The sequence below is a fragment of the Petaurus breviceps genome, unplaced genomic scaffold (assembly GCF_028583685.1).
Source record: "Petaurus breviceps papuanus isolate PSGF00001 unplaced genomic scaffold, PetGlider_PUasm1.0 187, whole genome shotgun sequence".
NCBI classification, from domain to species: domain Eukaryota; kingdom Metazoa; phylum Chordata; class Mammalia; order Diprotodontia; family Petauridae; genus Petaurus; species Petaurus breviceps.
The window spans coordinates 16,182,544-16,209,676 of NW_027185799.1; the positions used below are offsets into that span (position 1 = coordinate 16,182,544).

The window sequence follows — 27,133 nt, forward strand, 5'->3', positions numbered from 1 at the left end:
TTGAAAAATTGATATGAGAAAATCAAAATAAATCCTTTTCAGTCTTAAACTTTAGCCATGCAAAGGCAGTACTTCAGTTCTAGGTGATAAGTTACATTTAGAAAGCACTGTGAATCTTGAAGTGACCAAGAGTCCTCAGTTGCAAACATCTGATATCATATTTCAGATGTCCAGAAAAGCTGATTTATAGATACGTCCAGAAGACAGAATGATAAACTAATCAGATTTTTTTCCCATTAGTGTAAGAAGTCCCTTAGAGTAGAGGCCTACTGCCCTAACTTTTGCAGATTTACCTTTACAGAAAAAAAAATTAGTGGGGGATATTTTTAATAGGATACCAAACAATTAGAACACTACTGATTTCTGATAGAAGAAATATAAATAGCTGTTTTCCTTATGCAATAATTCCAAGGATACGAATCACTTTTCCATGCTCAGAACTCAAATCCAAAGTGAGATGCAATATCTAACAACAGTGATGTAAGTGTTCCTTTCGGGAAGTAAAGTTTGAATAATTTCCTGTGTTGGGATCTTGCCCAACCATCTATTGGAAAGATATTTACACAAATGTTATACCTCCTGTTACAATGTCATCACTCCATTCATAACTACTGTGCATGTTATCAGAATTTTTAGACCTCATTATGAGTATCATGTTGGGACTTATTGAAATACTTTTGCCTTTGGTTCTATCATCATAGCAAAATGTCCCCAGTTTTTACCTTGATAGTAGCTGTATTTTTAAATATATACATGAGAGCCAGGGTGGGTGGCATAATGATGTGAGTATTGGCTATGGAGTCAGCAACACTTGGTTTTAAGTCTTTTTCCTGTAAAAAAATACTGACTATGTGACTTGATCTCTTGGTTACCCAAGCAAATCTCTAAGACTAAGTTACAGATGAGTCTGAATTCATAGTGGGAGTTGCTAAACCAGAAGTTCCTCCCATTGATAAAATCATAGGTCCAGGTCAGAAATTCATCTAAACATGTACATACATTCTACACTATTAGATTTCAAGATAAGAAATGTGAATATAGCATGTGCTCCCAAATGAACGTCAGCATTTACATGGCCTATGTTCAGTTGGGAGACAGAAGGCTTCCTAAAATTGTACTTTTGGTCTTGTGCCTCTGCCTAGGACTTCCCATGGAAACATCAGAATTTAATGTACATTTGGATCTTTATCATGAAATAGAACAGGGCTCTGAGTTTCTGTTCAGTCACTCAGGTTATCAGAACATTCACTGATGGAACAGGCTTTATTTTACTATACCAAAATCTGAGCCTATTATAAACCAAGACATCCCTGCCTCTCTCTCCTGTGGGCCTTCATCTCTCCAAGGAAACTATATAGTACTCAGGTCCTATAATACGACCATAGGTACTCCATGCAAAAAAGGAGGAAGAGGAGGAAGAAGAAAAGGAGAGATATGGGGTCACTAGATAACATCTCCAGAACCTGATCACCTATAGATTTAGTTCTACTACTCTCTATAGAGCTGCTCTGCAAAAGGAGAGCAGTCAGGAATCAATAAAGAGCTGATCACCTCCATGGTTCACATAACGCACCTGCTGGTGAAGGATAAGGTCCAGGTTTGCTCCTTTTTTCTGTGGCTCTCTTGTTCATCATCTCTGGCTCTTGCTTGACCAAGTAACTCTTCCTTTTGGCCCAGAAGGGTGGTCAAGGAATTCTCCATTGCTTCCTCACTTCTTTGGCCTTGTGTTCTTTTAGAGTTCAGACCACCTCACCATGCTGCTATTGCCACTATCTGCTGCCATTCCTCGGATCACATATTTCCTTTGAGAGGCCCCATGGAGATGCAAGCCTTCACTCCAAGGAATCAAATTGAGTGTGAGGTCACCTTTCCTTTCTGTCCCTGTCTTTTTCAGTTCACCAACCTCTAGCCTCTTTCCATATGATCCTTTTTAATGGCCATTTTTAAAACATGGCATAAATCTTGACCACAAGAACCCCCAAAACTTGCTCTATTTATAACCTATTTGTACATAGTTGTTTGCATGTTGTCTCCTTTATTAGACTTGAGAGTAGGGTGTTTTTTTTAACTTTCTGTGTATCCTCAAAGCTTAGCACAAGGAGTGGAATGTAGTAGGCACTTAATAAATGTTTGTCAGCTGTTTTTAAAAATAGTGACTTGGCATACCCACTACATCTTTCACTCATTAAAAAAAAAGTGAAGTATTTTAAAATCACAGTGTTTTTAGTTGCAGTAGCTGTCTTTACAGTATCATCAGTTCATTCATTTCAGCAGTAGCATTGTCCTTTTTCCAAAATACATTCCCTAGCATCTTACATATTTCCAGAGTCCACTTCAGTGTGTAAAGTCTTTTCAGTGGTGTGGTGACTGCAGCCCAAAGGTACTTATGGAATCAACAGTTCTTAGTGAGCACCCACTCCTCTCTTATAAAAGTGGTCATGGTGGTCACTCAGCCCCAGCAGAAGACTGTACTCATTCCAACACTCACCTCTTTATTGATATTTGAAAAGGCCTGTCTAAACTCCTACACTGTTGGTACTGAAAGCCTAAGGCCACGACAAAAATCAGTTATCCTGATTGAGCCCCTAAGATGTAACTATATTATATATATATATATATATATATATATATATATAGTATAATAAATATAGGCATAATTTTGGAATCTCTTAATACTAGCTAGAGCTGCCATGCTATAAACTCAGAACAACACCAAAAAGATATCTTTAAAAAATTGTACATGAAATGCTACATGACATAACCTATTTGTCACTCATTTATATGGATTGGTATTTTCAGTGTATTGGTATTGTGGAAGACAATTTATTTTATCAGTAAATTCTCTGATGTGACTCATTCTGTGTTCCCACCCAGTTTCCTGGGTAATCTAATGTCAAATAAATTCAGATTCCCCCTCCTAGTAGACCAGGCAAAGAACACACATTGGAAAAAAAGCCCGAAATATTTAACATGTTAAAATGACTAGTAAAATAAATCAGAGATGATCTCATATACATTTTATAAGTGACTATCATCTTCTCCTTTTATGTTCCCTCCCCCCTAGTATTTGAGAAACTCTCTCTCCTCTAAGATTTATTCTCTGGTAAGGGGAAAGGTTCAGGCTCTCAGTATGGATAGCTATGCTGTAAATCTAAAATGCTGTTACTTGTACTCATTTTCTCATTCTGCATCTCTATACATTTTTGGCTTATGCTGGTCTCCTGTACTAGTAATCCTAGTCAGTGATCTCTGGTCTGCCTGTTTCACGTCTGGTCTGTCCTGTGGAAACAAATCCCTGGCTATAGCCAAGATATTTTTAAATTTTCTCTTTGTTTCCCTTAGGATACTATCACCCTAAAATCAAGTTGCAGAGGGAAGACTTGGAAACTTCAATGAGGACTATCATTTAAGACCTGAGCATCATGGAAATGTAGTCTCTGTTACACATATCTTTTATGCATATTTATTTGGCTTCATGGACAAATGAAAGAAAATGATGCCTTAAATTTCATCCTAATGAATTTTTCCCAAAATTTATCCTAATTTTTCCCCAAACTCTAGAGAAGATTAACTAGAGTCTTGATAAATAATGTAGCTTGTCTTTGTCAAAAGCATATTTCCCCCCCTCCCCCATTTTGGGAGTGTGCTTTGTCAAATAATACATTGCATTTTGCCTTTCTTTGAACAATCACAGGATCAGATTTGAGCCCTAAGTTAACCTAATCTGTATAGAAGTCAACATGTATAACCCAAAAATTTGTTCCTAAATCTTTTGTTCATATTCAAAGGTAATGTTTTCTTAAAATTATTATACAGTTTTTACACTTTAAAATCTTTAGTCTCTGCATAGTAGACATAGTGTGGGTCCTTGCCAATAATGGGTGGTATTTTTTCATTGTTGATATAGACTTAAATTCTTATCACAGTGTACCTTTGTCTCCATGGTAGATATTTTTGGTTTCAGTTTTCACAGGATCTGAAGTAAGAACGTGTTCATAAGATCATTGACTTTGACCTGAAAGGGGCCCAGATTCATGATGAATCCAACTCCCACATTTGATAATGGAAGAAACTGAGGCTCAGTAAGTTTAAGTGACATGCTTAAAATAATATAGGGAATAAGTAAACAGGCTTCAGAACCAGGTTCTCTGACTCCAAAGTCAACACCCTTTCCATTGTAATGTATACAACATTGTGTAGTGATCTAACCCTAAACCTTGATGAATTTGCCTTTAAATGCCATTTATCATGCATGTCTTTATGCAAAAATTCTGAGTTATTACAGATGAAAAGTGAACAAGGACTTTATGAGGTCAATTGAAAATATCTTTTCAAAACCAGATTTACATACTTAATTACAAATATATAGGAACTCTTTATAGAAAGATGTTTTTTAAAAAGCCAGGGAAAAAATGTTTTTTAATTGAGGAGGTGTGGGGAAGCAGTCCAGACTTCTAATTTCATGAGTATAGGAAACTTGGTGTGGGAACCACCTCCAAAGAAGCAGATGGAAATTCAAAGTTTTAAAGATTTTGGGGGGGGGGGGGGGGGGGGGGGTGAGGAGCAGAGTTGAGGGAGGACTGTGAGATGAAGTAACTTACCTCTGGTTAGTGTAGTATATGTTTGATGGCTGCCCTCCTTTCGTGGCGCATGTTGCCTGTCAAGAGGAAAATAGCCACCTCAGAATATGAAAATGTAATAATTTCTATGATTATTACTTTCTTTTTATTATTGAGAGAAAGTACACAAAGACTATTTCTGTTTTTTTTAGCAGATGGAAGTAAGGCAAACATCTTCCTTTGTGCCTTAATAGTCTAGAATATTCTCTCTCAAAGCTATCCCATGGTACTGCTGATATCTTAGCTCTACAAACAAACTCAAGTTTGGGTGTGTTTGCAAATGCAATAAATTCTTTCCTATGCACACTGAAGCCAGTTATTGTGGAAGGCAGTGTTTTGTATGAAATATAGCCCAAGGTCGGAATCATGAATGAACAACACTGGTATTAGGCAGTAACATGGATGAGTGACTTGGTAGTGGTTTGGCAAGAACTGCATGGAGGAGACAGATTAAGTTGTTGGAAATGTATTGAAGGAGAAAGAGATTATATGTAAACTTATATGTGAAGTATGGCAGAAAGAAATGATAATGAAGGAGTGAAAAGGCAGAAGGCCTGTGTAGTAGAATGGAGGTCTTAAAGTGTGAGAACTATGGAAGAGAGTTATAGAGACTACAGTGTGAGTGCTAAGAAAAAAGAACACATGAGTTGAGAACCTGTAGGAAAAAAGAGTACAGGATGCTGAAAAAAATGATTTAGGGTTGGTCTTTTATTGAATGCTCCTTAAATGAAGGGGGTTATTTCAGAGTAGAATACATTTTATTTAAATAATACATATACAGTTGAGTCTTTAGGGAGTGGTTTCATTCCAAAAACTCTGATAAATTACAGTATGATCAACAGAACCAGACTTTCTTCACAAGGTCAGACTTTTTGGTTAATTTTTCTTTTTCTTACTATGATAATGAAATTAATTTTTAAAAATTCAAAAGCAAAAAATGTGGTTTGGAGTTTGACAGATTGACTCTCAAATCAGAGATCATACATTGTTCTTTTGGCGAATTTGCTTAAATATATAACCTAATTCGAAAGATTCTGTGGCATGATGTAGGAGACCTGGATTTGGAGTCATTGGATCTGGGTTCAAGTCTGATTTCAGTTACCAGTGTGACTTTGGACCTCTCTGAGCCTCATCTATAAAATGGGAGGGTTGGACTAGGTTCCTTAAGGTACCTTCTAGCCCCACCTCCTGTGACCCTTTATCTTCAAACTTTAATCTCCTTTCCAGTAAATATTCATGAATCAAGTGCTATTAATGTAACTTCTGAAATAGAACAGAAAACTCATGGCTTCTCTCCCTGTTTAGATGGCAGGACATCTCTTGGGTTGTTTGAAATCTATGACTTTTTTTCTTAAGTGACAAAGACTCTTTATTCTGATACACCAGGAGTGGGGAAGCCCAGTCACTGTGGAGGGTCAAGGGAAGTCACTGTAGGGCAGACAGAATGGGTAGGGAGCGGTGTAGCACTTATTATGTCATAACAGCCTCTTCTCTAGGAGGGCAACAGTGTTGAGAGTCAAGACCAGAGTCTGGTGCTTCAGCATATTGTGGACATTGAGGCCACTGCTAGGCACCAGGTTGATGGTCTTTAGGTTGGACACAGCAGAAATAATGTTCTGGGGCATCTCCTCATCCACATCAGCAAGGAGCCCAGAGTTACCCCAACATCGGTTCTGAACCAGGTCTAACAAGTATCTTGGGTCTGAAGTTGGCAGCTCCCAGGAATCTACCACATGAAGACTGTCCTACATCAGCTTGACTGTCAGGGCTACCTTGAGGCCCAGCACTCGAACCTTCATAGGCAACACATAGTAGTAGTTCGTTGGACCCCATGGACCATGGGCCTTTCTGTTTGCAGGGCTTCCTCCCACCAACTCTCACTTCGGCCCGGGTCTTGGTCTTGGCATAACTAACTCTCTTGAAGTTCTTCTGCCCTATGGCAACCTCATGTAGAAGATTCTGCCTGGGTGGCACAGCGAACACGTCCGGATGCAGGTCGGCCAGGCCCAAGCACGTGTCCTCATAGCCTCTGAGGGATTCCACCCAGGCTTACATGGGCATCCGGTGCACAGGAACTGGGAGCTCACAGTGGCAGAGCAGGGGGACAGCGTCCGGGCTTGGGAGGCCTGGAGTCAGCACATGCTCCTGGCTTCTGAGGTTTGCACTGGTTAGTGCAGGAACCCCCAGGGCTACCCGGATCAGAAGCATAGGGGTCCCAGCTCCCACACCTAGCAAGAGGGCAGCTTCCTGGGGGTGCCGGGAAACTACATCACGGGTGACAGATGTGGAAAGCTCGAATTCCAAGTGGGTAAGTCTGCACCCCCGTACAGGGGAAGAGACAGCATCTGGGCTGGACTGCGTTCAACCCCGCGCCCGTCAGACCCCGCCGATCTATGACTTTTAATGTTTATTTTAAAAGCAATAAATAATTTTGACAATATATTGTTTAAGCTGTATATGCACATACATTTTACATATAATATCTGAGTGATATGAATATATATATATATATATATATATGAATATGGTACATATCATCTGAAGCCCATAAAATATCTTAGGGAAATACACCTTGGTGTGTCGACTAATTTCCAGATGTTCTCAAAGAATGAGGCTGTAGAAGCAGATGCTTTTTGTTTTCATGTTTATTATAAAGAAGTACCTAAAATTTTCAGTTCAAAATCCCCAAACATTCTTTGTGGATCATGTTTTTCCTACCCATAACCCATTCATACAAACTCTACCTAGTTTTATATGCAGTTATGGTACAAATTCTTTGATGTTATGTATTATACTATTGGCATTTCATAATTGTGATGGTGTAATAATACTTTGCCATGAACATTGCATTAAATGTATTTCCAGTAATGGTTTCAAGATGGTGGTGTGATTTTCAAGAATGTAGCCATGTTTTTTCTCTCTGTTTTTATCTATATTTTTTGACCCAATCTTGATCTTTCATCCACCCTCTCCCCCTCCAATTACCTCCTTGAAGATTTACCAAATATTGTCCATGACTATGTTGGCAAAGTAAGTGGAGCGTCTCTTGGTTACCTGGGCAATTGGATGAATCTGGAAAGGCAATATGGATAATTAACCTCAAGCTTCTTTACACTCAATTACATGGTGGGATTTTATTTCTTCCTGGAATTCACGAGAGCCTTTTAAAGGAATGAGCCTTTTCTAAAGCCAGATGAATTTGGCTCTCCTGTCTGTTTTTATTGCATCTTCAGAGCCTATATGTTATCTATGTCTGTCCCAAGATCACATATGGAGGATACTATGCTTCACTTTAAACAGGCTGTTTCTTTTCCTTCATCTCTGTTTAAAGCCCTTGGGATTGCCTAGTTCATCCAAGTTATTTCTTGGCATTTCCTGGCAAGGAAAAAGTAGAAAATAGATCAAGCTTTCAACTTTTTGAGATAAGGAGAATGGAAATGAATAAGGACAATATGGCATTTGTTTTAATAATTTTAGTGATTGCCTCTAATTACTGACCCCTTGTTATTGAAGTGATTTTAGGATTGAAGTGAATTTAGGAAACCTATCACCAATTTCCTCAAGTAAATAACATAATTATACATGCATCAGTATGAAGAAGAAATTAAGGATTTTGTGAAAATGCTATATAGTCTACTTTATGAAAAAAGCAGTATTCTTCATATTGTTTAACTGTAATCTTTAAGATTTAAGAGTTTGCTCGCAGCAATTTTGTGAAGAAAGATAGTATAGATATAGCATTCATTTTACAGATAAAGAAACTGGTGCTCAGAGAGGTCAAATAATTGTCCCAGTGTTACCCCAAGCACAAAGTTTGGATATAGGAACTAAAACTACTTTCTATCTCCAAAGGAGTCTTTCCTCTGTCCCATGTTGTCCCTCATCATTTACTCTCTTATTCTACACTTTTATGTATCTGACACTTAGCCAGGTCCCAAGGCTCTACCAATTATATAGCAGACCCAGGAAGGGCCAGGGGTAGAAACAAATAAATGAGAACATATATTTATGTAGCTATAGCTATAATCTCAGTTGGTTAATATGTGTCTCTGTATTTAGGCATTATTGCTTGATTTCCATGAACTCTACTTCAACTTCTGTGGGATACTGAGAAATAACTATTAAAATAAGAGGTAGAAGAACAATGATGAGCTTGATCCAGTTGTAATGTTTTAGATATAATACATTCACTATTCTAAGAATAATCTCCCAAACTCTGACTCTTTTATAAGTATTATTCTGTGTTATAAGTATTTTTCAAACTCTAGTTTGGTAGAAAGTATGCTCCCAGAGGTTGAGAATTATTTGCCTTTTTATTTCTGTTTCACTCATACCTTGTTCATAGTACAGTCAGTTCTGCTATAATGCTTGTTTTAAAAACGCAAATTTCTTTCAGTGTGATTAACCTATTAAGGAAAAATTTGATCATTATACGAACTTCAAATTTACTTATTGTGATTTCATTCTTGAAAGATAGAAAGAAGGCAGAAAACTTCACCTAGCTGAACTGAGCCACAATAGAATCTATAAAATGCATGCCTTGCATCCTTTAAACATTTACCAGTTACCTCAGTTCACTACATGCATTGTTATATAAGGTTGCTTTTTATTATTCTTTTGCATTTATGATCTTTTCTGTATTTTAAAAAAATTGCTCATTCGATATTTTAAACATGTCTAAGTGTCATTGTTTATTCTATACCTTCTGATGAGCTGTGATTTGAGGAGGGCTGATGGGCCCCCAAGCACTCAACCTTCTCTCTTACCCCCACCTTCTGCCATGGCCATACTTCCTCGCTACTGTATCCTGGAGTTATGGCCTAGGTGCTGTCATTGTTTATTGTGGTATTTATGTATAACCTAACCATTTAACATATATAAAAATATGGTACCGTTTTTACTAAGTTCCTATCTTTTCTATGTGTCACTGATGTCATTTTTGAGCATTGTGACCCTAAACCCATTTTCCTATAAGCCCTGTCGTTTTTATTGCTTGATTGTGAGCAGTGCTTCCTTTAAGCAGAACAGGCTGTAAGCACTTATTATCCATTGAGTTGAATTATCTATTAATGTAAGAGGATTCTCTTGGTGCTTAATAAATATTTGTTAAATTGAATTTAAAAGTCAATGGGAATAATAGTTAGCATTTATATCTAGCTTTAAAGTTTGAAAAAGCAAATATTATCCTCACAACGACCTTTGGGAGCTAGATGCTATTGCTATCATCATTTTACAGATGAGGTAACTGAAGCAGACATAAGTTAAGTAGAAATTAAAAGGAATTGCTCATAGTAGTGCAGATAATATGTGTCAGAGGCTATATTTGAATTCAGAACTTCCTGCCTCCAGGTTCATTGCTCCGTTCAATGTACCACTATAGTGTTACAGAATTGGGGAGCTAGAAGGGGTTGCAGAAGATATTTAGTTAAGAGTACTAGACTTGACTTGGGAGAGCTGTAGTTCTGTCCTCATGATGGCACTACTATGTAATTATGCATAAGTCACAGCCTCTGAGTCAGTCAGCAAGCATTTATTAAGCATTAACTATGTGCCAATCAATCAAAAATATTTATTAAGGTCCTACTATGTGCCAGGAACTATGCTAAATATCAGGGATATAAAGAAAGGCAAAAATATCTCTGCCCTAAAGGAGCTCACAGCCTGATGTGGGAGACCACATGCAGGGTAAATTGTGGGTAATCTTAGAGGGAAAGCTCTAGCATTGAGGAGGATCAAACATGGCTTCTTGTAGGAAGCCTTGGTTTATTCATCTGTAATATGGGAGTAATACCTATCCTGCCTACTTCAGAGAGTTATTGTAAAGATCAAATATATCGGTCACATGAAACCTTTCCAAAATGAAAAGTACAATGAATATAAATGAAAGAAATAACTTGGTGAAGTGGAGAGTATGCAGGACTTGGCATCAGGAGGGCCTGGGCTTAAATCTCACCTCTGAAAATGACAAATTTACCTCTGAAATTTGTCTAGGTCATAGACAAATCTCCTTAATTCTTTGAACCTGTTTCCTCATTTCTGTAATGGGGGTAGTAATACCTGTACTGACTACCTTATGGGATCAGTGAGGGAATCAATCTAATTAAGTACTACACTAATTAAGTACCTACAGTGCTAAGCACCAGAAGCAAATTAAAAAATGTACATGAAGAAAGCAATATAAAAATTATTATAACACCTGGTACTTACATAGAATGTTTCCAAAGTAACTTATAAGTATTGTTGCTGCTGACCATGGCTGATGTGAGCCTCTTCCTGTACACCTGTATTGAAATCCATGCTACATGCTCAGTCCCAGCCTTTCTTTTACTACTGGGCCAGGTTTGTGTTACTTGGTCAGAGCAGGATGAGAAAATCTCTGTGAAGGCCTTCTACTAAGCTGCATTTCCAGAGGCAGCATATCATTGTTGCTTGATTCCTCTCCTTTCTTCCCAGATACAAACAAATGTTAGCATGCAGGTTCTCTATTACAGCTACCAGACAAATGCTTGATGGTTCTCTGATTAACCTTTTGAATCACTTCTGGATAGTCTCTTCATACTATGTCTCTTCTGCCTTACATTCTAGCTCCTTCATGGAAATCCCTTTTCAGGGTCTTAGTAAGAAGTAGAGGTAACCTTGGCTACATTATAGTAGATGCCAAGCTCTGGTGGGCCCTACCAAGGGTCTAACATGGAGTGGGTCTGCTATGAGAAAGCCAAACTACTACTCATCATGAAATTGTTCTCTGGGTGCTGAGGATGTTAGCCAGGGGAGATCACAAAGACAGACCCTGTGCTAGCCCTGGAGATACAAATATAAGTCTAACAGTCCCTGCTCTCAAGGGTCTTATAATGGGAGAGAACAATGCTTTAAACAAGCTCTGGGGGCAGCTAGGTGGTTCAGTGAATAGACCACCAACCCTGGAATTAGGAGGACCTGATTTCAAATCCGGCCTCAGACACTTGACACTTACTAACTGTGTGACAAGTCACTCAAACCTGATTGCATCACCAAACAACAACAACAACAACAACAGCAAAAAAATACAAAGTGGGACTGGTGGTGGAGGGGGCAGGGGAAGGGAAAGGAAGTGTTTCACTTAAGATGAAAGGGAAGTGATATAGATGTCTGGGTCCCAGTGAGATAAGGTGAAAGCTCACCTATCAACCCAAGTGTGAAGCCCAAGCTTCATGTTTGATTAGAGGTGGGGATAAAGGCCAGAGTGGCAGCAGGTAGCATGAACAGTCTTCCTAAAGCATAGGAACCCATCTAGGTGAGCATCCCTATGAAATCCCAAAGCATTACAGTTATTAGATTGTAAACTCCCTGAAGGCAGACACTGTATTATACTCATTTTTAACTGCTCCCACCTACCCACCCAAGTGCTTTACACATATATACACATTGATTAGGGTAGTAAGGTATTAGGATGCTTGGACATGGAGATTTGGGGGTATCTGTTAAATTTCACTTCTTAACCCTCTTTCTCTTGTTCCCAGATAATATCACACAAACAACTTCTATTGAATAGGGGACTATTTATGAAATAGTATAAAAAAATACACATCATCCAGGTGTTGAGGTAGGGTGGCAAATAATAAAGGATGAAAATTTTATACCCTGCAAGGCTCTTATGATTAATCCTTATGATAAGCAATTAAGATAATAGTAGAAATGTGTATAACACTTCAAGGTTTACAAAGAGATTTGTGTATATTACATCATTTCAACCTTATCATAGCTCTGTGGTTCCATTCTAATATTATGACGCCCATTTTACAGATGAGGAAATTAAAAGTCAGTGAGGTAAAGTGATTACCTAAGGTCACATAGCTAGAAAGTATCAGATGAAGGATCTGAACCTAGGTTTCCTAATTTCAAGACCTGGAGCCATTTTCTCCCCCAACTCTTCACTTCTCATCAAAACTAAACAAAACAACAACAAACTTCACATAATATTGTCAAGATGATTTCTGAGATAATTTGAACTTTCTCTTTCACTTCTAGCTTTGTTTACGTTTCATCTTTTGACTGAAAACTGAAGTCCAGGGAAAACTTTGGTGTCACCTTACATAAAAGTTTTCCAAGTGAAGGAGGCACAGAAAACAACTGTAATTCCTCTTATAAGGAGGAATGTACTTTTTAAAAACTTGTTGTCCTAGTGTGTATCTGTGAGCATCAGGTGTAGTTGAAAGGTAAAGCTTTGTTATGGGAAAATTTTCCCAAGACTCAAATGTGGCACAATATGCTGTGATGGTTATTATTGGGAACAATCCTTCACTGAGTCAGAGTGGGGTAGCAGCCTGAATACAGCGCCTGGGTCATTGGGTCAAATTTCTCCAAGATGTTGAAAAGGGATTGGGAATGGAGGGGAGAATGAGAGGGGGAAAGAGTAGTTTTAAAATGAGTGATTGATGTAATTAAGTTGTTGAGGGTTATCAGGTTAAATGACTCAGTTAAATGAGCTCAATTTTCAAGGGTTAAATGAGCCAGCAGTAATGGGTTTCATTGCTCCATGGATTGTGTCTTTAATTCTGGCCTATTTGGAGAAAAGAAGATACTCAACTCACAGGACACCTTAAATTGGTAATAGCTGGAGTGAATGGAGGATGGAGTACTTATCACCCTACATTTCTAAAAGAAAAGTGAAATATATCATTGCACATATTGGCATTTTAATGAAGAAATCTGAGTGATGGTAATAAGAAAAATGGTGTATTTGCCATTCACTGCCACCCCCTGCTAGGCATAGCTGTTGCTAGTGTTTACTTAGCAATACTAGGATGAATCTTCACATCTGTGAAAGACTATCTAACATCTTTAGTAAGATGATCTTCAAATATTAGGAAAGATACTACAGATTTTCTTAAGGCAAATTGTATTTTTAAGAAAAATAATTATTCAAGGCATTCAACCTATGACTGGGCAGCCTCAGCCAAGGTAGGAAAATTAATGACTAAACCATTAATAGCTAAACCAAGAATCATTTTCAGACCCCTTCTTTTAACAAACCCAGTTGATCTTCATGGCCGTCTCCATAAGTCACTTTTTCCAGTTGTGAAATAGGAATTATAGTGCTCATCAAATACTTTCCTCATGACAATGATGTGAGAATTAATGAACTAAACTACCTTGTGATGTTTGGATTAAGGATGCAGAAAAAAAAATCCATGGAAGCTATTATTAAATGTTATTCATAGCCCGTTCGACTATTCAAGTAAGCATTAACCTTCAAAAATGCATTTTCTGCAGGCATTTTCTTGGCCTCTCCATATTCTAACTCCTTTTTTTTTTTTTGCTCTTTTTACTTGTATTGATATCTTTGCCATCTTCTATTCTTGTTACATTCAATAATACTGTTTGTGTGTGATGCAGTCCAAACTCAGCAATGCCAACAATAGCCAGTGAATAACATTATCCAGAGAAGTCTGATGGATGCTAAACTAAGTCTTGCAAAGAACAAAGAGAGATTGCAGATTGCCTTTAAACACATCACCCTTCTGTCTGAAGTGGCAATCACTGCTGATTATGGATTAATTTAATGATAACAAAATTTCAGGTCTTTGTTTTTTCTTCTGAAAATTAACGTTAGCCAGCCCTTTCTGAGTCTTGCTCAGGTTGGCCTCCTAAAGTCAGTATTAATTGTAACATGCACAGAAACAACAGACTTTTGCTTTAGAGTTAATTTAATTCATGCGTTCAAGTTTGGATAGCATTAAAATGTTAAAATGATTTTTGCATAAATTAAGGAAAATCTCAAATTTATGTTTGGTCATGGTTGTGAGGATAAAAAGTGGGAATAACCAACCAATCATTCAACAAACATTTATGAAGCACCCACCTGTTATGGGCTGGGAACTGTGCTAACCTTTTACCACTATTATATCCGCATAGTATAGTAACTAAGTACTTAGAAATGTTGGAACCTGGCACTATTAACATAGATTTTATTAAATTTTAAATACTCAAACTAGTATTATTAAGTGTGTTATTATTATTAGTATCCTACCATCTATCAATAGGTGCTCAATATCAACAGGCCATGTCTGATAGCTGGAAATTATCCTCTCAGCTTAGACATGGAGACAGCCAATCATTTTCGCTCATCAAGCCCATTCACGTTGGGGTCTAGTATTCATTCACACATGTAGTCTAAACACAGAGGGTCTTTGGCCTGTTTTTACCCCACCTCTGGATATTATAGCTACCCGCTCCCATATTTGGGCAGCAAAGTAAATGTTCCAAATTGTTTTGAAGTATGCTATAAAAATGTTACCCTGGGAAGTCAAACAAAGTAAGATTTTCTTTTTTTATCTTTTACTGGGTATTATTGTTCATCCTGTGGCAGTCCTTTATCAGCAGCTGACATTCCTAAACTTTCTGAATTTCTAAACAGCTTCTTCTAGACTCCTTGCTTTAGAAATATTTTTACTTTACTTTATTATCTCTCTATTTATCAATTTGTTTACTTTTCTGTCTATTTACTGGGATCCTTCATTCTATTTGATCCTTACTGACAGCAGGAGAGTCTCTTAGCATTTTTCCCCATTTTCTGTTCCTTATATCTAGCATTTCTGTACCAAAGATAGCCACTATGATATAGTTTCTAAGCTTCTGATACTTTAAAAAGCATTTGTTTCAGTTCATTTCTTCCTTGCCCTGTGAGGTTTCCTTCTAGATCTGTAGTGATTCTATGATCTCACATTATCATCAATGTCTGAGAAAAAGTATGAGTCTTCTTCCTTTAAGACTACTCTAGGGGGTGGCTAGATGGCTCATTGAATAGAGCACCAGCCCTGGAGTCAGGAGGACCTGAGTTCAACTCAGATAATTGAAACATTTACTAGCCGTGTGACCTTGAGCAAGTCATTTAATCCCAACTGCCCTACCCTCCCCACTCCAAAAAAAAAAAAAGCAAGACCGCTAACCATCATGATATTATTGGAAGCTTTCTATGGTACAAGTGGGAGAGTGACTGAAATGAATTACTCTGTTATTGAAGCTGTGGTCTGGAAGCTCTTTTTTCTGCTTTGCGCTCTTTGCTGTATTCTTCCCGAGATGTAGCATAGATGTGAAAGGGTGCTAAGTAGTAAGAAGTATTATGGCTTCTCCACTCATGGACGTGTGATCTCATCGTTGTATGGCTGCTCTCTCTATCAAAGCAGAGCATAACCTCCTCTAGATACACTTCATGTTTCCCATCAGGGATCTACCGAATATCCCCAAGCAGTTGTTATGCTTTCGTGGATCATGGTGTAACACTCGTGCTCTCCTCCTTTCTTCCTCTTTGCTCAGTATCTGACTGGCCCACCTCCTCCAGGCAGCCTGTTGTCGCGGATAGGGCACTGGATTTGGGACCAAGAAGACCTTAGTTCAAACCCCATCTCCGATGTTTACTATCTCTGCGACCCTGGGCAAATTTCTTGACCCTTCTGTGACTCGTTTTCTTAATCTGTACAATGAGGGGGTTATACTAGGTGGTTTTTAAGGTCCTTTTCAGCTCTAAATTTATGGTCCTTTTCTAGGTTTACTGTCTTTTTCTTCGTGATGTCTTTTAAGCCATTCTCTTGTATCTCAACTTCTATTCTGTCTTCATTTTGGTGGTTCTCTATATTATTTAATTTTTTGTAGATTTCTGAAGGCATTTTTGTTGAGGTCTACGGGTGCTAGGACCCAAGGTCCTTCCTTGAATTAATTTGAACCAAGACTTCTTTCAGCCAAACACAAGGTTTATTAGAACATTGATTGGGTAGGTGAGATTTTAAGAATTCACCAAATTTGTGACACTTATATTGACAAGTTGGCCAGATTGAATCTGAGCATTGGCCAGACTTGTAAAGAATCTGAACCATTTAATGGAGGGAAAGATGGACCTTATATATGGAAAGACTCTAGGAAGGATCTAGGGCCAAGTAGTCTGGGGTGACTGGGAGATAGCAGAGAAGGACCTGGGAGGGCCAGATGCCCCAGGCAAATGTGGGAAATTTCTAGGAAAGTTCAGGGTGGGGTGATTGGTTTCCCAGGGTCTTTACCCTGTCATTTCCTTCTTCTTTTAAACTTATAAAGTCTCCTATAAGGTTTGTAAGACTTCAGGCTCTTATTAGGTGAAATATTAAGCACTTAATAAATGCTTGTTTCCTTACACGTTCCCTAGAGTAGCACACAACACACTTGCAATCAAGTTTACTCCCTTTTGACCAGAAAGAAAAGGGCCAAGAAAGAAAAATCTGTAGTCTATTGGAACTATTAAAAAGTGATCATTCATTTTGAACGACACAGATAGATGCAACTAATGTCATTATAATTTTCTTTGACCTGAATTTGATTAAAGAGTTCCTCCATTACTAGGATTTTAATTTGTTTATTTATATACATAGAATGTATTCAGCTCATAGGAGTTGTCATACGTGACCTGCCTCTTTTTGCCCTCTGTGTTTAGACTACATGTGTGAATGACTGACAGAGTGACTGGTACATAGTAGACAATTAACAGATATTTATTGATTGATTGACTTCAAAAGTTCAGGAGAGGAAAAGTCAAGCAAACTTTAATTTTTAAGACTTTTTTTCTTTTACTAAGATGGAATATAACATGGAAAGTTATGGGAAACCATGTTAGTATATCTTCTCCATGCATTCAGGCTGCCCTAGTAGTTTTTCTCTTGAAGGGTTTTATCACTGGAAACCAGTGTGTTTACTTAGTGAGTGGTTAGGAAATTCAGAAGAAGGCAGGGCTTTGGTGAAAAGATAATGAATTCTATTTTGGACATGTTGAGTTTGAGATGTGTGTGAGATATCTACTTGGAAATATTCATAAGGTGGTGTGGGCCCAGATTTCAGGACAGAGAATAGGACTGACTTTATCGATCAGGAAATCATTTGCATAGAGATGATAGTTGAACCTATGAAAGTTGACATCAGCAAGTTGATTGCATAGGGGGAAAAAAGAAGAATACCCAGAACAGAACCTTCTGGGTCACCTATACCAGTGTAGCCTGGCTGAAGATCCAGTGTAGGAAACAGATATAGGTATGAGGAGAACCAGGAGAGAACCCTATCATTAAAACCTAGAGAGGGAAGAATATTTTGGAAGAAGTAATCAATAGTCAAAGCCACAGAGAGATCAAAGGAAGATCAGGATTGAGAAAAGACCAAGAGATTAGATAAGAGATCATTGGTAATTTTGGAAGGGCACTTTCAGTTGAAGGAAGTGGTTAGAAGTCAAATTGTAGACAGTTTAGAAATGAATGAGGCAAGGAGAAGTGGAGAAATCAAGTGTAGACAGTTTTCTTAAGTCATTTAGCCATGAAAGGAAAGAGAGCTCTATGGAAAGAGAGGACAGTGGAGATGGTAGCATCAAGTGAGAGATTTTTTTGAAGCATGAGGAAGTCATAGGCATATTTATAGGTGGCAGAGAAGTGTCTAGTAAAGAAGGAGAGATTGAAGATCAGAGGCAGTGGAGATGCTAGTGGGAGCAATTTGCTGGAGTTGTGGGGAGGAGATGAGATCAAGGGTTCATATAAAGAAATTGGCCTTTACAAAGAGAAGGGGCACTTTTTGATCTGGGAAGACAAACAGGAGGAGAATTAGGGGACAGCAGTGTCATGAAAATCCATAGAAGAGAGAGTATCCTACAGGAAAATTGGAAATAAATAGAGGCAGAGCTTGCACCCAAATCAGGCATTTCTTCTACTGAGCAATCTTGCTTAAGCCATCTTTACAGGTCTGTTCTTTGAGCCATTTTATTTCTGCCTTGTGGCATTGCTGTTTGACCATGGGGAAGTACTGATGATTGCGTTACCAACCTCACAAGACTTTTGTTCAGAAATATTCTAAGTTGGGGTGGCTAGGTGGCACAGTGAATAGAGCATCGGCCCTGGAGTCAGGAGGACCTGAGTTTAAATCCAGCCTCAGATAACACTTATTAGCCATGTGACGTTGGGCAAGTCACTTAACCCCAATTGCTTTGCCTTCCCTCCTCCAAAAAGAGAGAGAAAAAAAGAAATATTCATTGTTACTTGCTAATTCACTAAATAGTCCCCTCCTCTGGGAGATCATTTCTTACCTGACTACTGTCTTGGATTTGATGATCTCTGGAAACTCATCATTTTGTGAAATGAAATCAGCCCTGAAACTCTTTCTTCTTCATGTCCTTTCCCACACTGGCTGCAGAACTTCATTATTCCCATGTGTCTGGGTGACCTCCCTCCATTTCCCAGATTTTCAGCTTCCTTTTATGTGTTGTCTTCCCCCAATCTAAAGACTGTGAGCTGCGTGAGGGCAGGGACTGTCTTTTGCCTTTTTTTAGATCCCCAGTGCTTAACACAGTGCCTGGCACATAGTAGGTACTTACTTAATAAATATTTATTGACTCTTAACAATAATTGTATATGTATATTGACACCAATAGGTACTTAATAAATATTTATTGACTCTAACAATAATTGTATATGTATATTGACACCGTACCTTCCTACAGTACTGTAAGTTTCTTGATGTCAGTATCCATGTCTTAATGTATATTTTGTATGTTCTCAATACTTTCTCTTTCTCTACACAGTACATGTTTAATAAATGTTTGGTTTAATTGTCACCAATTCCATAAACATGTGTAATACTATGTTCAGGTTCTAATCTGCTGGCAAATTTAGCATCTTGCCCTCCCATGACCTAGCACTAGGGCTCCATGTCTTGCCCCTTCTCCCTCCTATGCCCTCTTATCTTACCTGAGATGTCCTTGAGCCTCTCTAGCCCCAAGGCATCTTACATCTTGAAATATCAAGGCTGTGGAAATGCTGGGCACTGAAACTATGAAGAGTCTAAAGATGACAAGAATGAATTTTTGGATGCCACACTGCTGAGGTGAGGTAAAGGAAACAGGTTAGGTGGAGGATGGCACCAAGGAAAGAAGAGGACATGGTATGGTGTAGGGGAAAGAGGGCTAGATTTCCTGACAGGAGACCTGAGTTCAAATTCTGGTACATAAGTTACCAACTATGTGTCCGTGCACAAATAATTTCACTATTCCAGAACCTCAGTTCCCTCCTTTTAAAAATGAGGTCAAGGAGATGTCAGATTCTTTCTAATACTAAAGGATTCTGAATAGCCAGCATTTAAGAATATTGGGGCAGAGGAAGAGGATCTTAGTGTCTTAGATCTAAAGCTGAAAGAGACTTTAGTGGTCACCTAGTCCAACTCCCTAAGTATACAAAGGGAGAAACTGAGGTTAAAGAGATTGAATGTGTTGCCTGTGATCACACAAATTGTAAGTGGAAGAACCAAGAACATGAAAACCCCAGCTCCTCTGACTCTACAAGGAAGCTTGAGATTCTCAGGCAAGGAAGGGAGAGAACCTGCCTGGCTATTCCAAATTTCAGAGAAGTCCATCTACAAGTCCAGGGACAATGGGATGATAATAGCTATCTTTATCTTATGCAGCCGTGTAAACACTTAGCTTAGCAGGAACAATGCCAGCAACTCATCCATATACCTGGCAATTACTCTGCTGAACCTTGTGAAAGAGAACGGTATAAAAAGATCACAAGGCCTTGCTGGATTGATCTAGCAGCTCGAGCCAAGCAATTTGCTTGAGTGGGAGAGTCCATCTTGGAAAATATTCAGACACCTATCCAGTTTCAGCACAAAGGGAGACCAAACCTTAGTTAAGAAACAAAGGTGACTTACAATAAAAATACTTCATACTAGATATGGGACAACATAGACATCAAATCCCAAGTGCTCCCATTCCATTTGGATACGTGCCATAAAAAGAAAACTTGGAGTAATTCTCAGAAACTGTCAATATATCATCTATTTAGCCTGACAGCACTAATTTATTTCTGCTATGAGGATAAGTGCTCTTCAAATATAGGCAACTTGAAAGGCATCATTTTAAGCTTTCTTTCATGTAAGCATTAAGGATGCACCATTTTCAGACGACAGGTATAGAGGAGCCCAACCCAACTTGTTCTGAATTGACTTATTTCAATTGACTTATCCAATCAACCTTGACCTAATATAATTTTGGGCTGGATTCAATAGTATTCTCTGACAGACACCAGTGCTGGTGACGTTCTATTTCATCCCTACCCTAAAAGTAACGAGTGATAATTAAATAGTGTATCATTACAAAGAGCTTTCATTGATTTATTAATTCATCATTCATTCATTCATTCTGATTACCACAAACCTCTGAGCCACCCAGACTATGAGTTCCTTTCCCAAAGAGACAATCCCCTCAAAGTCCTCTCCTTTGCTCAAAGATTGGAAGATCAGAGTCCATTCTGGAATAGTTCACAGGATTTGGAGCTAGAAGGGACCTTAACAGTTACAATTTGACTTCCTTATTTTGCAGATGCGAAAAGTGAGACCCTGAGATTGTAAATTAACTTGCCCAAGGCTACACAGCTAAGAAGTAGGGCAAATATTTGGACTCAGGTCTCTGGACTCTTTTGGCTAAATATACTGTATCATGTCTTCATCTTTCCTCTTTGCCTTCTCTCCTCAACTCTCTACTGTATCATGTCTTCTTCCTTCCTCTTTGCCATCTCTCCTCAACTCTCTAACTAGTTAGTTTTTCCCATTCTACCATATCATCCCATTCTGCAACACTTCCTCCACCCCTTCCCTTCTTTTAGCTGGCTATAACCAAACCTCAAGGCCCAATGTTTTCTCTGTCTCAAAATCTCAAGTTTCAGGATTCTTGATGAAGGCAGCAGAGAGCAGGAAGTAGAGGGTTGGTAGACATGTGGTTTTCAGCACAGAAAAGAGAGAGAAAACATGGAAAGAGGGGGTCACATTGCCTTAGCCCTGTGTCAGGAATGGAGTGAGGCAGCAAGGTATGAGAGAAGAAACTAAAATCTTCCAGCATGTTAGATTTTGACATGTTCGTACAAGGGTTCATGGAAAAGGCAACCACTACCTTCCTCAAAAGATTCTCATTTGATCCGTCCATCCCTATTAGCTATGTCCTATATCTCTCCTCCCTTTTGTGACTAAAGTCTGTGAAAAGGCCATCTGCAATAGATGTTTCCAGTTCCTTTCTCCTCACTCTCTTCTGAACTCTTTGCAATCTGATTTCTGACTTCACCATTCAGCTGGAACTGTTTTCTTTAGTGAAACAAATGATCTCTTGATCGTCAGTTCGAATAGCCTTAAACACAAACAAGCAAACAAAAATACAAAAACAAAAGCAAACCCAAACAACTCCTTATCACCTTCTTCTCCTCAATAGGTTTTATTTATAGGTTTTATGACATTTCTGTCTCCTTGTTCTCCTTCTGCTTGTCTGAACACTCCTCTGTCACCTTTGATGGATCCTCTTCCAGGTCACTCCCACTAACCATGGTTTTCCTACAAGGCTCTGTCCTGGGCCCTCTTCTTTTCTCTTCTCCTTCCATACTAATCTCATCAGCTGTCATGGTCATAATGATCATCTCTATGTAGATGGCTTTCAAACCTATTTTCCAGCACTAACTTCTCTCTGGACCTCTAGTTTCCCATCTTCAGTTTAACTGTACATCTCAAATTGAATGTTCCATAGATATCTTAAACTCAGCATGTCTAAAATTGAATCCATTATCTTTCCTACCAAATCTTCCCTTCTTCCTAACTTCTGTATTACTGTAGCAGGTATCACTTCCTCCCAATTCATAACTTAGGTCTCATCCCCAATTCCTTACTGTCTCTCATCCTCCCTCATCCAATCCAATCATTTATCAAGTTCTGCCAGTTCTACCTTTGTAACACATGCCCTCTTTTTTTCCTCTTGACATGACCACCACTCCAGTACAGACCCTCATCACTTCATGCCTGGACTAAGGCAATAGCCTCCTGTTTGGTCTCCCTGCCACAAGTCTTTCACCACTCCCATCCATCTACTACTCAACTGTCAAAGTGATCCTCCTAAAACAGGTCTGATCATATGAACCTCCCCCCCACCCCACACATCATATAATTTCCTATTGCTTCCGTGATCAAATATAAAAACCTTTGCTTGACTTTTAAAACTATTCATAATCTGGCTCCTTCATACCCTCATATTCTGAGATCCAAAGATACCAGCATCCTTGTTACACTTCAAAAAAAGAAAAGAGATATTGCATTGACTGCAGTTATGCTGGTTGCTACCTGGGCCCTGAACATTCTCCTTCCTCATCTCTGCCTCCTAGTTTTAGTGGCTTCCTTCAAGTCTCAGCACAGTGTCTCCCACCTTCTGTACAAAGTCTTTCTCAGTTCTCTGTTAATGCTCTCTTCAGATGCCTCATCCTGATATGGAAGTGACCTTGCTTTCTTTGAGACTACGCCATTGGAGCCCATATCCTACAAGGGCCAAACAAATGGAAAATGTTCCCAGTATGAATGAGTGCATCTGTTGCCAAAAGACCAGCTTAGCCAAAGTCAGAGGTATCCTTTTTCTTTTTAATAATAATAATAATAATAATGATAATAATAAAAATAATATATTGGTGCCTAGCACTTATATAGCTCTTTAAGATTTTCACAGTGCATTGTAAATGTTAATTCATTTGATCCTTATGACAGCCCTGGGATATAAGTATTATTATTATATCCATCTTACAGATGAGGAAACTGAGGCACAGATTAAGTGATTTTTCCAAGGGTCACACAGCTAGTAAATGTCTGAGACAGGAATTGAATTCACTCAAGACCATCAAGACTAAGTCATGACCTCTATCCAACATACCCAGCTTCCCTTCAAAAGGCTGGTCACATAAGGATAATGTTTTGAAAACAGAAATTCATTAACCATCTACTGAGGCATGAACAATTTTTGCTTTGTCCAAGTACAGGGAATACCCTAAATGAAATCACAATACAACCCGATAAAATGATCATTTATTAAATGGTTTGTAAGCACTGTGCTTAGTGCTAGATAATGATTAGATAAGATGTGGTCTTGCCCTCCAGGAGTTTACAGTTTAATAATATAGGCTGGGAGAGGAGTGATAGAATAAGAAACCAATACTTAGTGAGATCATTTCTTACTTTGCCTGAGAAGCTAAGTGATTTGCCCAGAATCACTCACCTAGCTTGTATATCTCAGAAGAAGGATTTGAACCCAGATTATCAGGTGATCCTGATTTGGACTCTGCCATACTCTGCCACAACATAAAATGTATATGAACATATGTATGTATATGTATTTATGTACATATATGATATACACTAATACATACTCAAAGTGTAAATTAAATTTAGATATGTTTATTATCCTGAGTAACTTCTCTCTCTCCCTGATTCTTTATCTCTGTCTCTTATTCTCTCTCTCCCTTCTTTGTAGTAAACAAGTAAGTAATAGTAGTGGTAAGTAAGTAAATAAATAAATAAATGATACTTGGTAGTAAATTAAGTAAATAGGGCCTTTGCCATCTGCTAAGGATGTATTTTTGTCCTTAATGGGGTCAGCTCCAAGGATGAAAGAGAATCATACAGCTATTGGATTGTAGGAATTATCTGGAAGAGATCCCAGGGGTCTTCTACTCTAACCTCATATTATAGATGAAGAAACTGAGGCACCCAGAGATTAAATGTCATATCCTCAATTACATAGGCAGAATAGTTTCTCTCTCCCTCTCTCTCTCTCTCTCCCTCCCTCTCTCCCCTCCCCCGCCTCGACTTTTGGATGCCAATCCATTTAGCAGTGATGGGTGGGAAGCTAACATGAGTGTAGGCTCTTATTGAATCTGACCCAAGATGCTGGGGAACCATAAGCACCTTACCTTGGTGGTCAAATTCTTAACCTGATTGCTCTTCTTGTGGTAGAACCATTTCTTGGGAGCTAGGGTTGCTTTAAAAAGAAATGCTTCACTAACCTAGGGAATGGGGAGACAAGTGGCTAGTTTTGTTGTTCAATTGACCCAGTGCCAGAAATTCTCTATTTTTCTGAGACTAGTATCCAAATTTATCATTCTAGTTCTCTGGTATAGTGTTTTCATGTTCAAAATAGAGTAATTAGAAAAAAAAATCTCCCAGGCTTCCAAATAAACATCTTAAAGAGAAACTTGGAAATGATATTGTTTTCAGGACCTTTAGACCTATGTGTCATGCTCTTGGCTTGGTTTTAGCTGCAGTGGAGAAAGTACATTGAGTGAGTGCAGCCTGGGTTACTTACTGAAGATTGCTTGTCTGAAAATCTTACCTTGGTTACATGATAAATTTATAGACTGAAATGGCAAAGATAAAAGTGTCACCCCAGTGACTGTTCAGACCATAACAAGTCTATTGGGACAAGTCTATTGCTGACCTGTTTGAAGAAGTTAAAACAAAACAAAACATAAACCGAGCTTTCTAAATACTAAATTAAGTAAATAGGGCCTTTGCCATCCACTAAGGATGTATTTTTGTCTTTAATGGGGTCAGCTCCAAGGATGAAAGAGAATCGTACAGCTATTGGATTTCAGGAATTATCTGGAAGAGATCTCAGGGCTCTTCTAGGCTAACCTCACATTACAGACGAAGAAACTGAGGCACCCAGAGATTAAATGTCATATCCTCAATTACAAAGGCAGTGTAGTTTACTTCTTGGTGCCTCCAATTCTAGAACCTATGCTTTAGCTTCACATGATGAAAGAAGGCCTCTTTACATTTAATGCTAAATATAATATGGAAACTTCAACAAATATCTACTTATTGACTTACAAGGACAAAGAGCAAGGGACCAAAAAAGGTTTTTTTTTTTAAAGCCATAGTGGTGGTTAGAGAAAAATTAAAGAAGGACTATATAACCACTGTTTGGAGTGGATGGGATGATGATGAGGGAATTGTGGGAGGGAAGAAGAGACAGAAGAACTGTAGTACTTAACTCCCCTTTATCCATCCATTTTCTCTACTGTAGAGAATGATCTTTGGCTGTAAAAGAACAGAAGCAAAATGGCTTAATAGGGAAGTGAAATACGAGATGGACAAGGAGATAGCAAAACAGCACCTAGTTAACCTCAGTGAGTTGGAGTCACAAGGCATATTCTGAAACACCTGGTTGATGTGACTGTTGATCTGCTCTTAGTTGCCTTTAAAAAATCATGGAGAGAAGGACAGAGCCAAGATGGCAGAGTAAAAGCAGGAACTTGCTTGAGTTCACCCTCCAACCACCTACAATACCTGTAAAAAATGACTCTAAACAAATTTTAGTGCTACAGAACCCACAGAATGACATAGAGAAACAAATAGACCACTGAAGGCAGCCTGGCAGGCCCACAGGAAGGGTCTATCTCACTGAGCTGGGAGCAGAGCACAGTCCCATGTGAGCCACTCCAGAGCAGACTTCAGGGGATTGATTCACTGGCAGCTGGTTTCCAGACTTCTCAACCCAGAAATGCCAAAGAGAAAGTAAAAGGTCAGTGGGGAACTCTGTTGTTCCTGGGTAAAAGAAGAGGGAGTCTGGTCCCTGCCCCCGGGATGGCAGAGGTGGTGGCAGTGGCTGCCACTACTATGCATCAGCTGCTGCCTGAGCTCCAGTCTACAGATCATGGAAGGATCAACTGACTGTCCAGAGGGTAATTGCTCTTGCTTTGCCCTGCTTGAATCTGGGTTGCAGTCTTGGGTGGCAGTCCTAGGGTGAGGAGTTCTGGCATGGCAGAGCTTGTTGAGGCTGTAGAGAGGCAGTCCTCCTCATAGTTCTGAGGCAGCTGCCTAGAAGAAGCTCTGACAACAGCAGCACAAAGCCCCAGAAATTTGGAGCGCAGCCCTCTCCACTCTGGAAGCAGAGTTCTATTGTGGCAAAGAACTCAAAAGTCAAGTAATTGGCTGGCAAGGTGAGCCAGCAGAAGAAGCAAAATCAAACTATAGAATTGTTTTTTGGTGAAAAAGACAATCAAAATATAGAACCAGAAGAAGACAGCAAAGTTAAAAAATCATGGAGAACAGGAGAAGTGCCATAAAACTAGAAAATGGAACCATTCCAATTTTTTTTTTAAAGTAGGAAGATCTGTAAACTCTAAGTTTGTAAGCCTGATTTCATTTCTGACAAAATTCTTGAAAGTATTATTAAATGGTTGAGTTGTAAGCATTTAGAAGGGAAGTAATAAGGCCTAAGAACTTTCATGGCTCCATCAAAAACAGATGATGCCTTGGGGAAGCCACATGGTCCAATAGATAGCCTGTAGTCAGGAGAACCTGAGTTCAAATTCGGCCTCACACACTTACTAGCTGTGTGGCTCCAGGCAAATCACTTAACCCCAATTGCCTCCAAAAACAAAGCAAAAACAAACAGATGATTCCAGACTTACCTTAATTCCTTTCTTGACATGGTTATAAGACTGCCATGCAATAGCTATAGTACACATAGATTTCAACAAAGCATTTGACAAAATCATTATCAGCTACATGGATTTGGAACTGGTTAATGAGTTGGTTCCAAGATTAGTAATTAATAGGTCAAGATCTTCAACTTTGAACGCTGTGCTGGACTTTGTGACAGTGGCAAAAATCTTTAATGAACATATATTTACCTATTTTATGCTTCACTTGATGTTAATAATTAAAGAGTTATTGAA

The 27,133-nt window shown here is 38.7% G+C and overlaps 1 pseudogene; it reads right to left on the minus strand.

The window, feature by feature from the left end:
* Positions 1–5,962: 5,962 nt before the first annotated feature.
* On the minus strand, positions 5,963–26,886 carry LOC138163055 (large ribosomal subunit protein uL4m pseudogene; annotated as a pseudogene).
* Between the last annotated feature and the right edge of the window lie 247 nt (positions 26,887–27,133).